This window comes from Protopterus annectens, chromosome 4.part1, assembly GCF_019279795.1.
Source record: "Protopterus annectens isolate FY-2018-M chromosome 4.part1, PAN1.0, whole genome shotgun sequence".
Classification (NCBI taxonomy): Eukaryota; Metazoa; Chordata; order Ceratodontiformes; family Protopteridae; genus Protopterus; species Protopterus annectens.
In genome coordinates, this window is record NC_056734.1 from 699,156,521 (window position 1) to 699,171,436 (window position 14,916).

Below are 14,916 nucleotides of genomic sequence, written 5' to 3' on the forward strand. Positions count from 1 at the left end.
AGGCCATTTGGGTGGTTGTATCTAGATTTGCACCCAGAAAAGTTATTCTTTGGGATGGAACAAGTCTTGATTTGTGAAAGCTGACAGTATATCCCAAGGCCTGAAGTAGGTGGATGGCATAATTCAAGTGTTTTACCAAAGTTTGTTGGCTGTCCGCTTGTATAAGGCAGTTGTCCAGATATGGGTATATTTGAATCCCCTGAAGTCTGCAGTGTGCCATTACTGATGCCATGCATTTCGTGAATACTCTGGGCGCAGTAGATAAGCCAAAGGGCAATGCTGAGAATTGATAATGCTCTGACCCTGCAAGAAATCCGAGGGGTCTTCTGCAACTTTGTCTGATAGGGACATGCAGGTATGCCTCCTTGAGGTCTAGAGTTACCAGCCAGGACCCCTTGCCCAGCATGGGAAGGAGCTGCTGTAGAGTCAGCATTTTGAACTTTGGCACAATGAGATAAGTATTCAGTGCGGACAAGTCGAGAATAGGCCTCCATTGTTTTTCTTTTCTTGGAACAAGGAATAGTCTGGAATAAAATCCTTGGCCTTGTTCTGAGAGAGGAACCTTTTCTATAGCTTTCATTTGCATTAAGCTGGAAATTTGTTTCAAAGCCTCTGCCCTTTGATTCGGTGGCAGGTCTGGCATGCCTTTTCTTTTATGGTAATGTGTGGAAATGGAACCTGTATCCTTTGTCTATTATTTGTAGTGTCCATTTGTCCCTTTTAATACTGTGCCAATTTTCTGAGAATAAAGAAAGCTTTCCGCCCAAAGGTGCTTCCAATTGAGCCCTGGTTGGCATTGTCAAAGTAAAGTCATTGAGCCTGTCCTTGTGCAGCAGTTGAAGGTCCTGCATTACCTCTCTGGTTGGGAGGTTGCCATTGACATCCTCTGTAGGAGCCTCTAGCTTGCCCTCTACCTCTGGCACGCCTGTTCTTGCCTCTTTGAAACTTCTCTGTGTCTGGAAAGGACCAATTCTTGAAAGGCCAATTCCTGCTGAATCTTGGTGGTTGTACTTGGAGAAAATCTTTGACTGTTTGTACGGATTTAGCCTTTTCTTCAAATTTCTTTAGGACCTCCTGAGCCGTGGAGCCAAATAACTTTTGCTTTTCCAGTGGAGCATCCAGCAGCTTTGCTTTAACATGGTCTGGCAGAGATTGTTCCTTCAGCCAAGCATGCCTACGTATGACTGCGCCAGTCATAGCTGACCTACATGAAGCTTCCAATGCATCATAACCACATTGCAAGAAATGGTTGCTAACCTGTTGTGAGTTATGTACCAGATCCTGAAGTGACTTGCGGTCTAGGGGGTCAGGTGAAGACAGTTTTTTATGCAATTCATCTAACAAATACTCTTGGTACTGTATCATATGAAATTGACAATTTAATGCCCTCATAGAAAGAGTAGCAGAAGTATACACTTTTTTACCCCATCTCTCTAAAGCTCTGGACTCCCTTTCAGAGGGGAGAGTATTTTTAGCAGTGGCAGCTGCAACCCCTTTAGGGCCCTGGGAAATAGTTTCTGGATCAGCAGAGTGGGCCTTGCAAAGGTAAAGATGTGAGTCCGGGACCCTGTAGTACCTATCGGGTTTGGCAGGAGCCGGAGCGAGAGAATCAGGGGTTGTGCTAGAGTCAGAGTACACATCATCAATGACATTCAAAACAGGAGGAATAGCTAAAGGTCTATGCTGAGGCAAATGTAAAAAGGTCCTTAATCTTTTCCTGGAATCAGAGAATTCCTGGCCCTGCCATTGGAAATGCTCTCTCATAGTGTGTAGTGTCTCCCCAAAGGAAAACTCTTCAGGAGGGGAGGCCGAGGGAATAGATTCCTCTGCATCAGAATCCTCGTAGGCCGAAAAAACCTCCTCCTGGTGGTCCGATAGAGTAGAGCCATCAGAGGCCTCATCTGAGGAGTGGGGATCAGAGGGCTCAACCATGGGCCTTTTGTTTGGAGGAGGTTGAGAGCCCCTGTCCGGATGAGGTTGAGAGCCCCTAATTAAGGAGATAAGATCCTCTGCTAAGCTTAGAATCTGTGAACCAGTAGAGGGTCCCTGAGGAATAACCTTGGGAGGCAAAGCTTTTGAGAGTTTAGCAGCTTTAGCCCTGGAGAAAGCCTTAATGGACATGGATGCAGGAGGCCTGGCTGCACCACGTGCTGGTGTAGATTTGTCTAAAGAAATGGTGTCTGCAGGTTCCAGGACACCAGTTTCTGTTGGAAATTCAATAACCGACTCAGCCGGGGCCTCCGGGACTGAGGTAGTCAGTTGAGCGGTTTCGGTAATTGGAAGTACCAAGGACTCTGTTTCAGCCGGGACCGAGACACTCGCGGTAGGTCTAGCCGTGGTTTCAGCTGAAACCGCGGCCCGCGTGTGTTGGTCCTTGTCCTTCCGTTTCTTAATTAAATGTGAAGTCGGAGTCTCCGACGGCATCTTATACGAAAAACTAGCCCCAAAAAATTCCTCTGCAAACTCCGCCCGACGTCTAAGAGTGCGTCGGTTGAAGGAAGCACAGGCTGAACAGCCCGAGACGTCGTGGTCTGGGCCTAGGCAGGGGAGGCAGTAAGAGTGGAAATCCTTATGAGGTATTTGTTTCCCACAAGTTAAACAATTATTAACTTTATCTGACATCGGCTGAGGCAAGAAAGAGTCCCCAACGGGGTACTTAGCTTTTTGAAGTCTTCGGTAGCTGAATTACAGGAGCTGGCCGACCGGCACTTGCGAACTGCTTCTGCTTCGGGCACCACGTGGCAAGAAAGACTAGGGAAGATGGCGTCGGCTGATGCTTTTATACCCCAGGTGCTCTGACGTCGGGGAAAGTGCGACATCAGCCGACGCCGGACCCAGACTTTGGAATCAGGCCGACCGAAGGGCTGCCTGAGGCAGGACAACCCATATGTGATGACTGCAGATGCATCCTTGAAGGACATCGGTGTTTGATAGTTCGTTTATTAAACCTAGCACAAAACCGACAACCTGTGATGTCGTGGTCTGGGCCTAGGCAAGGAATACAATAAGAATGGAAGTCCTTATGAAGTATTTGCTTCCCACAAGAAATGCAATTGTTAACTTTTTCTGACATCGGACTGAGGCAAGAAAAGGATCCCCAAAAGGGTACTTAGCTTTATTGAAGACTTCGGACTGAAATTCGATTAGAAAATCTCAGGTGTCGGCCAACCGGCACTTGCGAACTGCTTCTGCTTCAGGCACCGCGCGGCAAGAAAGACTGAAGAAAATGGCGTCGGATGCCTCTTGTATACCCCTGGCGCACTGATGTCAGGGAAGAAGCGACAGCAACCGACACCAGACCAAGACTTTGGAACTCAGGCCGACTGCGGGACCGCCTGACAGCAGGATAACCCAAGTGTGATGACTGCAGCAGGGTAACACAATGAACATAGTACAGTTTTGTACCTACCATAAATGTAGATGTCCGATAGGAATGCATCTGCAGTCCTTACATATGGGTAGTCCTGTCGTCAGGCAGCCCTTCGGTCGGCCGGATTCCAAAGTCTGGGTCTGGCTTCGGCTGGTGTCGCACTTCACCAGACGTCATCGCTGCAGTTTTTCGGGTATAAAGGCATCAGCCGACGCCATTTTCCTCAGTGTTTCTTGCCCCAGATGCCAGGTGCCCTCTAGGATGGCTAAATTTGGATAAATGCCAATGTTTCCAAATAGTAGAGAGCAAACACATAAAATAAGCATGTATGTACATATATACAAACAAATACACCACAATAGATCCCCCCCAAGCTAGCTGAAGGATGGCAAATACCCTAGGAGTACCACAGAGGGGAAGGTGGGAGGGTAATCCTGACTGCAGATGCATTCCTATCGGACATCTACATTTATGGTAGGTACAAAACTGTACTACGCCCTTCAAGGATGCATCTGCAGTCCTTACAAATGGGTAGAATACCATAGCTAAACTAGGGGAGGAGGAAAAAAGGAGAGATTATGGTGTAGTTAGGATCCCTTGCAAAACAGCAGTGGCAAAACCTGCTCGGGATCTAGAGTATAAAGGTAAATTGTAATGCTTGGCAAATGTATGCACGGAGGTCCAAGTAGCAGCCTCTATAATGTCCTTGGTAGCCACCCCTCGTAAGAAAGCTGTGGTAGTGGCTGTAGCCCTTGTGGAGTGAGGTCTGATGTTCTCTGGAGTTTTCTTTCCATGGTAGGAGTAACAAAATCTAATGCAATTTCCTATCCATTTGGAGATTGTCTGTTTTGAAATTGGTTTTCCTTCCTTTCCTGTTGCATATGCTACCAGAAGCTGGTCAGTTTTCCTATTGGATTTGGTCCTGTCCAGGTAGTAGCGTAATTGTCTATGTACATCCAAGGTATGCAAGAGTCTTTCTCCCCTGTTCTGTGGGTTGGGGAAGAATGTAGGTAGGTGGATAGCCTGATTTAAAGACACTCTGGATACCACCTTAGGCATAAATGTAGGATTTGTTCTCATGGACACTCTATCTTGATGGAAGATCAGGAAGGGTTGCACTGCCATTAATGCCTGTAGTTCAGAGACCCTTCTTGCTGAGGTGATTGCCAGCAGGAAAGCAGTCTTCCAGGATAAGAATTGTAATTCTGCTGTTGCTGCTGGTTCGAAAGGGGAAGAGTCAATTTTTCTAGCACAAAGTTCAAGTCCCATGTTGGCAATGGTGGTTTCCTGGGAGGTTTTACATTTTAATTCCTCTCAGAAACTGTCTGAGCAGAGGATGAGAGAAGACAGGAGGATCCAAGCTGTATTCTGCTGAAATAGCTGATGCATGTATCTTGATGGAAGAATAGGACAGGCCTGTATGGAAGAGCTCTGCCAAGTACTCCAGGATGTTGGCTATGTTTACCAGTGCCACATCTTCTCCCTTTGCAGTAGTCCAAATGAGATATCTTTTCCATTTTGCTGCATAATTCTTTCTTGTTGAAGGTCTACGAGCCTCAAGGATTATGTATTTAACCCTTTGGGATAAATTTGGGTTAGTTGCTCTTATGTAATGTTCCAGGCAGTTAGCTGCAGAGTTTTCAGGTTTGGATGCAGGATGTTGTAGTTGTTCTGTGCTAACAGTAATGGGATCAGGGGTAGTGTCCATATTTGTTCCCGAGACATGCTCCTCAGCAATGGGTACCAATGTTGTCTTGGCCAGTCTGGAGCTATCAGAATGATCCTTGGACGTTCCTCTTTGATCTTCAGAAGTACCTTGTGCATCAAAGGAAGTGGTGGGAATGCGTATGCTGTCAGGTTTTTCCAACTGAAAGATAGGGAGTCCACCTTCCAAGCAAGTGGGTGGTACGTCCTTGTGCAGAATTTCTTTAGCTGGTGATTGAGTGGGGATGCAAATAAGTCTATTTGTGGTAATCCCCATTCCGTTGTGATGGCTTTGAAGATGTCCGGATGCAGCATCCATTCGTGGGCATCTGTGGTAGTTCTGCTTAATATGTCTGCCAGAATGTTTTCTTTTCCCGGTACAAAAATTGCTTGTAACTGAATGTTGTAGCTCAGAGCCACATCCCATAGGTCCAGTGCCAGCCGGCATAGAGGATATGAATGTGTGCCTCCCTGTTTGTTGATGTACCACATAACTGTGGTGTTGTCTGTCCTTATCATCAACTGCCCTTCTTGGAGAAATGGTCTGAATGACTGGATTGCCAATTTTACTGCCAGCATTTCCTTTAGATTTATGTGCAGGTGCAGCTGGTCTTGAGCCCATAAGCCTTGTATGCACTTGCCCAGCATGTGTGCCCCCCAACCGAGGTCTGAGGCATCTGTCGTGATGGTTTGACTTGGTTGACTGTTGCAGAAGGGCAATCCTGTGTTTGATTGACAGGCCTGAGCCCACCATAGGAACTCTTGCTTCAGGCATGGGATTATTGGAATTTTGGTTTCTAGGCTGTGCTTGTGTTGGGACCACAAATTCTTTAGGTACCACTGTAGCTTTCTCATATGCAGTCTGGCATGAGGGACCAGAATTATGCAGGATGCCATGAAGCCTAGTGCTTGTAGTACTTTTCTTGCAGTTAGATGGTTCTGCTTTGTTAATGCCAAAAAGTAGAGAGGTAGTTGCTCTTTCTTTTCTGCAGTTAGGAATGCCATTTGTTTTGATGTGTCCAGCTCTGCACCCAGAAAGGTTATTCTTTGGGATGGAATCAGCCTTGACTTTTTTTATATTGACTGTATATCCCAGGGCTTGCAGCAGGTAAATGACTCTTTGTAAGTCTTCTGTTAGCTTGCTTTTGTTGTCCGCTTGTATCAGGCAGTCGTCCAGGTAGGGATAAATTTGGATCCCCTGAAGTCTGCAATGAGCAATTACTGATGCCAGGCATTTAGTGAACACTCTGGGCGCAGTAGATAAGCCAAAGGGCAATGCTGAGAATTGATAATGCTCTGATCCTGCAAGAAATCTGAGGTATCTTCTGCAAAGTGGTCGTATGGGGACGTGCAGGTATGCCTCCTTGAGATCTAGAGTTACCAGCCAAGACTCCTTGCCCAGCATGGGAAGAAGCTGCTGTAGGGTCAGCATTTTGAATTTTGGAACAATGAGGAATGTATGCAGTAGGAGTGGAAATCTTTATGAGGTATTTGTTTCCCACAAGATAAACAGTTATTCACTTTCTCTGACATCGGCTGAGGCAAGAAAGAGTCCCCAACGGGGTACTTAGCTTTTTAGAAGTCTTCGAAGTAGTATTCGGTAGTAGTAATCTCTGGATCTGACCGGCACTTGCGAACAGCTTCTGCTTCGAGGCGCCACGCGGCAAGAAAGACTGGGGAAAATGGCGTCGGCTGATGCCTTTATACCCGAAAAACTGCAGCGATGACGTCGGGTGAAGTGCGACACCAGCCGAAGCCAGACCCAGACTTTGGAATCCGGCCGACCGAAGGGCTGCCTGACGACAGGACTACCCATTTGTAAGGACTGCAGATGCATCCTTGAAGGACATCTGCCCCAACACAAATGTCAGAACATAACACCCCCACTATCTTCATCCCTGAGCAAATCAACAACAGCAGCAAAACCAACCATATTTTAATGGTAAATATTAACATTAGAAGTATCAAAAATAAAATACCTGAACTCCAGGCCACAATAGCACACTACTCCCCAGACATAGTTGCTTTAACAGAAACCTGGCTAAATAAAAATCTAGCTAGCTCAGAAGTTCTCCCTAATGGCTATAATACCATTAGACAAGACAGACCACTTCGTAAAGGGGGTGGAGACCTGCCTTACTGTACAAGTCCAACTTAACTGTACATCAATTACCAAACTCCTACCCCTCCCCCAATAATTGGAACATACTTATCTCACAACTTCAACATCACCCTAAAAAGGTGATCACCACAATTGTAATCTATATTCCTCCTGTAATACATCGGCTAGCCTTGAAGACTTCTTATCCTGGTGTTCTTCCACATATTCACAAGAAACCCTTATTCTGGGGGATTTCAACATAGATAGGTTCACCTGCATATCAGAATCACCAAGTAATCTAATAAATCTCCATGGCTACCAGCAACTAGTCCAAATTCCAACTAGATGTGATAAAAAAATCTAAAAGGGAATCCATCCTTGACTGAGCCCTAACTAACAACCCCACATTGTACCACCACGCAGGCAGTCTCCCAGACACCTTAAGTAACCACAACATAATATACCTTATACGCAGTAGAACAAGCATATACAAATCCACTAACTATATATCCACTAGAAACATAAAAAAAAATTCTCTCCTGAGGTCCTCAATACTTTACTCTGTAACTGTGAATGGACCCCCCTAAAATCCTCCCAATTGACCAGGCTGTAGCATATTTCTACAAAACATTTCTACAACACCTAGACACTGTCGCTCCATTGCGCAAAATCAAGGTTAGAACATCTACAAACCCCTGGCTCAGTAAAACAAACAAACAAATCCTCAAGTCCAGAGACACTGCCTGGCTTTACTATCAAAAAAACAAAGAAACACAAAGCCTAAGTACCAAGAACTGTGCAACCGTGCAAAAAAATGCATTGGGCTGGACAAAAAATCCTACTACACAACATTATAAACTAAATACCAATACAACCCCCAAAAAGTTTGGAAAAATGTAAACCAGCTACTAAAACCAACCCAAAAGACTACCCCCAAATCAACCACCCCTTTGTGAACTCAATTCTATCCTTAGCATCATAGGACAGTTCCTTCCTCACTATGCCCCCCAACACAAATAACACTAATACAAGCTTTACCCTCAAAACAGTTTCCACCACTTCAATCAAAAGCATGCTCTCCAAACTAAAAACCTCATCAACAGCAGCAGACCTACTCCCCAGTTATTTCTTGAAACTCACAGCAGATGCTATTGCTATCCCAATCTCCACTCTCATAAACAGATCAATTGTTGAAAACTATGTGCCCAAACTCTAAAAAATATCCTATGTTTCACCCATACATAAAGGCCGGACCTCCACTGAACTTAATAACTACAGACCCATTGCTTTACTCTCCCCCCTGGCCAGAATCCTAGAAAAATGCATCCATACCCAGATGCTAAAATATGTCCTAGACAGCAACATCATGTCACCTACTCAGCATGGTTTCAGACCTGCCCATAGTACCACTACAGCCCTCCTCTGCTTCACAGACACAGTAAACGGTCTCAAAAACTAAGGCTTTCAGATGTCAACTTTTTTTGGATATGTCCAAAGCATTTGACACAGTCTCGCACCAAATCCTGCTAAACAAACTAAACCAATATCATATATCAAATTCCACTCTTACCTGGTTCCAAAGCTACTTAACTGACAGGTACCAAGCTGTGAAATGGAAAAATTCTCTCTCTCCTCAGGTGCCCATAACTATAGGAGCCTCACAGAGTTCTGTCTTAGGACCACTACTATTCACAATCTTCACAAATGACTTCTATACCTCCACACAGAATGCATCTATCATTCAGTATGCAGATGACACTACCTTAATCTGTGCTGCACTAAACATTCCCACCCTCCTGCAAACAACACAACTAGCATTCTCTGACATTGAAAACTACCTTACCAAAGCCCAACTTATCCTCAATCCAAAGAAAACTCAGCTTATGATTATAACCAGTTCTAACAAAAATACTGATAACAGTCAATTCACTATCTACTCCAATCACTCCAGTGGCACAGGCTGAGCTATTGGGAATAACCAAAGACTCCCACCCAAAATTTGATAGTCATCTCAACTTAACTATTAAAAAAGTACATGCCAAACTGGGATCACTCTACCGTATCAAACCATTTCTTACCAACAACACAAGATCAGCCATTGCTGGCTCCCAACTTCTATCCACCCTACTCTATGCGTATCCCATTCTGAATAATCTCAACAAAACTGAACTAAGCAAAATGGAAGCCTGCTATAACAGGATTGCCCGCTTTGCAGCAAATTGCTCATATAGAACTTATCACTGTACTGCTTTGAGACAGCTCCACTGGGTTGAACTGCCCAACCTCCTAACTTACAATCAGCACTGACTTTGTCATTCAATCTTTTACCTCCCCAATAAGTGTCCTGCCCTCAAAAACCTAGTACATCACTCAGCCAAAAGGCCTCTTAGATCATCAAGCAAATTACTACTAGAAGTCACCAACCGCTACAATAGCTTTGGAGATGCACTATATAGCAGTTCAGTGGCTAAAAAATGGAACTCTGTCCCCACTAGCATTCAAAAGACATTGTCCAAACCCTCCTTTAAAGACCTCATCAGGCAACATCTTAAGCAAGGTTGGCAGTGCCATGATTGCTCCCCAGGCTAGTGAAAGTGGATAAGATACACATACTAAACATACAGTACTTGATAATAGCTTTCAATCTTACTCACAAACACTGGCTAATCTACAATGTATGTCTGTACCTGTGTACTATGTATGTATTCTACCTATGTTCCAAATTTCAGCTGTACACCAGAAATCTATTCTTCTTCTTCTTTCGGCTTTTCCCAGTTAGGGGTCGCCACAGTGGATCACCTGTCCGCTCATGATTGGCAGTGGAGTTTTACGGTGTCAAGTTGCCAGCCCGGCACCCAACCTTCCACAAAAGGCACACATATGCACGCACTCATGCCTAGGGCCAATTTAGAGTGTCCAATCCACCTATAGCATGTCTTTGGGATGTGCGAGGAAACCGGAACACCCGGAGGAAACCCACGCTAACACAGGGAGGACATGCAGACTCCGCACAGAAGGCACCCCAGCCGAGAATCGAACCGGAGAACCTCTTGCTGTGAGGCGACAACGCTAACCGCTGCACCACTGTGGCTGCCCTGTACACCAGAAATCTATTAATTACCTTTATTTTTAAATTCATTTTTTTGTTTGTTCTCTCCACTGTAATTGTTGATGTGCTGCATAGCACTGTAAAAACATGTCTTTTGTAATTTGTGTGTATACTGATCATGTCTAAATAACTAAATATATCTGTAATTTTTCTATGTGGAGCTTTTCTCCCCGGGTCTAGGCTGAAAAAGGGCCTTTTCGGCTCAGTCAGACATCCCCGGTTAACAAATGTAAAATAAAAAATAAAAATACATTTGCTAGAAAAAAGCCTCATAATATTCAATATTTTTTTTCATTTACCTGTCTTCTTTTAAAACTTGTTAGTAAATGAATCTAATGTCCTTAATCCAGTCATTCCTCCATGCAAGAATGAGAAAAAGCACAGTCATTTTTCTTTTGTCATGCTCTTTTAACCAGGCTTTTTTTTTACACTGAGGTGCCTACATTTCATAAAACTGAACAAGAAGGGAGAAAGAAAAAACAACGAATAGCAGCACTTGTTTACAATCCCCATTACACTTAAAAATAAATAAATAAATACAAAAATAAATAAAAACTGAGAAAACTTTGTTTTATAGCATGAGAAGAAAACCATACACCACAAAATAGTACTAGTGTTAAAAATGTTTTCTTTACTTACAGTTAACTTTCTCCCCTCTCTTCTCCTCCCCAAAGCCTTTTTCTGAACATTAATGACATGACGTAGGGCATATACTTTAGAGTCCCCTCACAAGTCCAAAAATTTCTGAAAAAGTCCAATATTTCCAGATTTTCTTGCTCTGTCATATTTCACAAATATAGCTATTGCACTGTAATCCAATATTAAGTTTCTGGTTTTATTACTGTTCATCTCCATCTCCCAAATCCTGTCTCATTCTCTTGATTCTTCTAGTCAACTCTAGTGCTTTCTTCCTTCTCTCCAAAATTTTTTGTTGAAACAGTGGAAAAGGTTTCACAGGTACAGTCCCTCTGTGGTCTTTATTACCTGAAGAACAAGAAGAAGAATCTTTCTGTTTCATAGCTCACTTTTTGTTGGACAAACTTTTGTATTTCCACCTTAGCATGTACTTCATCAAAAAAATGATTTTGTCTCTCCAGGGAAGAATACTTTCAAGACAGCTGAATACAGCAGTTTGAGTCTCACACCTGTGTCTCAACACCCCCTGAGCAGTAGAACAAATTTACCTCCCTTCTACCTGGTGTACAATGAGTAATAATTCTCCACAAACACTGTGCTGTCTCCCATTTTTAGTATTTTGTCCTTCTGCCTCTGTTTTGTCAGAATCAACTCCTTCTGCTGGTAGGATTGCATCTTTACTATTAAAGGTCTAGGTTGCTTTTTCATATCCAGGTTTGGAGCATACACATGATGTGCCCTTTCAACTAACAACTCCTGCTGCGGAATACCAGTCCAGTTGCTTATTTGTGCTTTTATAAAATTAATGTAATCTGTTCCTTCCAGCTTCTCTAGTATAGCTGAAAATCTCAGGTTTTCCTTAAGTGCTCTGCCCTCCAATTTTATTATTTTTGAAACATCTCTTCCTGAGCAGTTTCATATTCAGACAGTCTTTTCTTCATTTTAACCTCTGATTTTTGCAGCTTTATCACCTCATCTGAATATCTGTTTAAAGCTTCTTCCATTTTTCCAGCCTTTTGTTGTTTCTGTTAATATACTCCATCAGTGTTTTGTTTATTTTAACCAGGTTTGTATGCAGTTATCTTATATCTTCCTGTAGGTGACTAGAGGTCATGTTTGAATGTTACATTTTACTTTTCAGAACAGCTTCAGAATTTCCCCCAGTCAGTGTTTCTTACTCATTTTTATAGCTGATTTTCTTCCCAGGTGCTCTGTATTTTTTCTTCCTGGAATCCAGCCAGTACACTTACTAGCCAGTTACTGAAATGTACCCATAAACACAAAAGTGTACTTGGCCTTCTCTGTTGGGTTTCTGTTTTCACACTGGGAGAGCTAGAGTTAAGTTGTTACTCAATATGCAGTCATCTTGGAAGTCCTCTTAGGCTACAACCCTTGAATGAAATAACAGCTGAGTGGTACTGATAGCAAAAGAGCACAAAATGGATCTGGGAATGTTGATTATGCTGAGACTGGACCACCAACAGTACAATAAGATAGCAGCAGAAGAAAACAGAATGCTGCAGTATAGTCACAAAGGGATAGACTCCAGAAGCAAAAAGATAATAATTCCTCATTGCAGGATTTTTGTTAAACCACACCTTAAGTACTGACCATTTCTGAAGGCCATGTAAGGAAAAAGCTAGTGAAATTAATTCACAGGAAAGCTAAAAGAAAGATCCACAACATGGAGAAGAAAAAATATCACCAGATACTAAAGGAACTAGAACTCTTTTCACTAAGTAGAAAAGAAGGGTGGGCATGACATTGGTACACAAGATCCTGTCAAAGAGATGTGAAGGTATCATTCTGAATAAAAATGACAGAATGGCTAGCAGCAGTACTGACAAGATTGGGGGGTCTAATTACTTCTGGATCACTAAAAGGACTCTTCATAGATAGTATTATGGGTCCATAAAATGGACGACTACCAGAATGTGCGATGGATAGGGAATCCACAAAGATACTCAAGAGGGCATGAGAGACATGTAAAAGGATAAGGGGAAAGGAAGGGATGATAAGAAGGTAGAATGCTAAATGCATTGAAAAGGTTGTACAAGAATCACATATTGCCCATTCCATTGACACATTAAACCAAGGTCCCATGTGTTTACGTCAGTGCTAGGGCAGGTGGATGTAAAATATCCCACGGCACCTATTGAAAAGGGTGGGGGAAATTCTCAGATGTCCTAACCAAATTTCTCCAGCAGTATAAATACTACCTCAGGTCTCCCCTGTAAAGATGCCAGTAGCCTAGTGGGACGGACCCAGTAAAAAAATAATAAATAAATATTGTTTCCGTCCTTCAGCAAACTTGATGTAGTTCCAGTGTTCAAGTACCTAAGAATACAAAAAGACCAGGTTATCACCTACGTTCACAAGCTGTTTTGCCTAATGCTTACACTGAATAATTAAGCCTCTTCATTAATACACTGCATTACATCTGTCTCTAAACTCATAACATTTCACCCATGATGAGGACTCGAGATAGGGGTACTTACTTTTCACAGTAAAGACAATGGGGGCTAGAGGAAACCAGCCAACCAACATAAAACATTTGCAACAGGGGAAACCCTTCTCTAGTCCTTGAATCACAACACACTACCATCTCCTAGCTTCGTTACAGCAGCTAAAATACCCTGAAAGAAGTCCACACACACACACACACACACACACACACACACACACACACACACACACACACACACACACACACACACAAATACTGTTGTACAACAAAAAGCAAAAATATTAGTCTCAGGTGCAATAACTTCTTTCTACAATACGCTTAATTAGCTTATATGACACAATTAGACAACAGCAACTGTCAACTGGAGTTGTGATTTCAACAGTTATGAATGGCAGCATTAAAGGTTCTGTTATCAGAAGTCTTGTAGGTTTAAGGTTTTGCATGGATGTGTTTACATATGCATTTTTATACCCTAAGCAGATTTTACAGTACTCTTCCTCAGGAAGACAGCAATTGCTGTACATCTGGTGGGAAAGAGAGACAGAGGCAATTGGGAATGTGTTTTTAAGAATGTAATACGTTGGCAGATTTAAAAAATTCTCTAATGAGTATTTCATCAGAAATGCCGGGGAGAAAATGACTATAACTAAGAACAAGTTGGGAGGTTGGCATAATTGTTAAGGTGTTTACCTTATAGACACAAGGTGCAGGGTTTGATTCTCACATGGGGTAATTGGCTAGGCTTAAAATGGCCCACGAGGGCAGTTAGCCTAGTAATAACCTATGAACCTATTATTTTTTTAGCTGGGATACAAGATCTGAATTGCCTACACATATCAAGGCCCTGCTACATTTAATGTTGTTAGCTACCAAAAAAGCAATCACTAGAAAAGGGAAATTAAAATGCAATTCAGACGTAAATAAAGTACTGAATACTGTAAAGTGGGTAAAACAATTGGATGAAGGACCTTTAAAAAAAGGAAGGAAGAAATATACATAGAAATAAATGAAATTTGTTGGAAGAATACACGCAGAATACTGTTCAGGAGGAGGAGTGAAATTTAAGGGAAGGTCGTCATTAGGCAATTTTTGTAATTTTTCAGTGAATGACAGTTTAACAAAGAAAAGATGATATACATAACGCACAGTTAATGACAAATGTTCAACAATGGTTTCTTTTCTAAAACTGTACCAGTACCCATTTCATTGTTAAATGTGCAAAGTTAATAAAGGTATTAGGGATCTGCAGATGCTACTTCACTGCTAGACATTAAATGGCAGATAATTATAATAATATGACCTACTTTTTCTCATTGAAAGAGGTTTCCCCTAATGAATTTTCCATGCTCCTTTCAGCCATTTTAAGGTACATGTAACTCTCCATTGATATGTCAGAGTTACACATATCAAGTGATCAGTAACCCATTTGCTCACCCCTCCTCGATATGTTTCAACATTATTTTAAAAAAAGTGATCAGTAACCCATTTGCTCCAAAAACTATACAGAGTAAGCATGATAAATAGCCATG

At 42.5% G+C, this 14,916-nt stretch overlaps 1 protein-coding gene across 1 annotated transcript in view; it reads right to left on the bottom strand.

The window, feature by feature from the left end:
* GFM1 (G elongation factor mitochondrial 1) overlaps nt 1–14,916 on the bottom strand; it is a 1,399,365-nt gene that overhangs the window by 752,340 nt on the left and 632,109 nt on the right. The gene's annotated exons all lie outside the window — the stretch shown is intronic.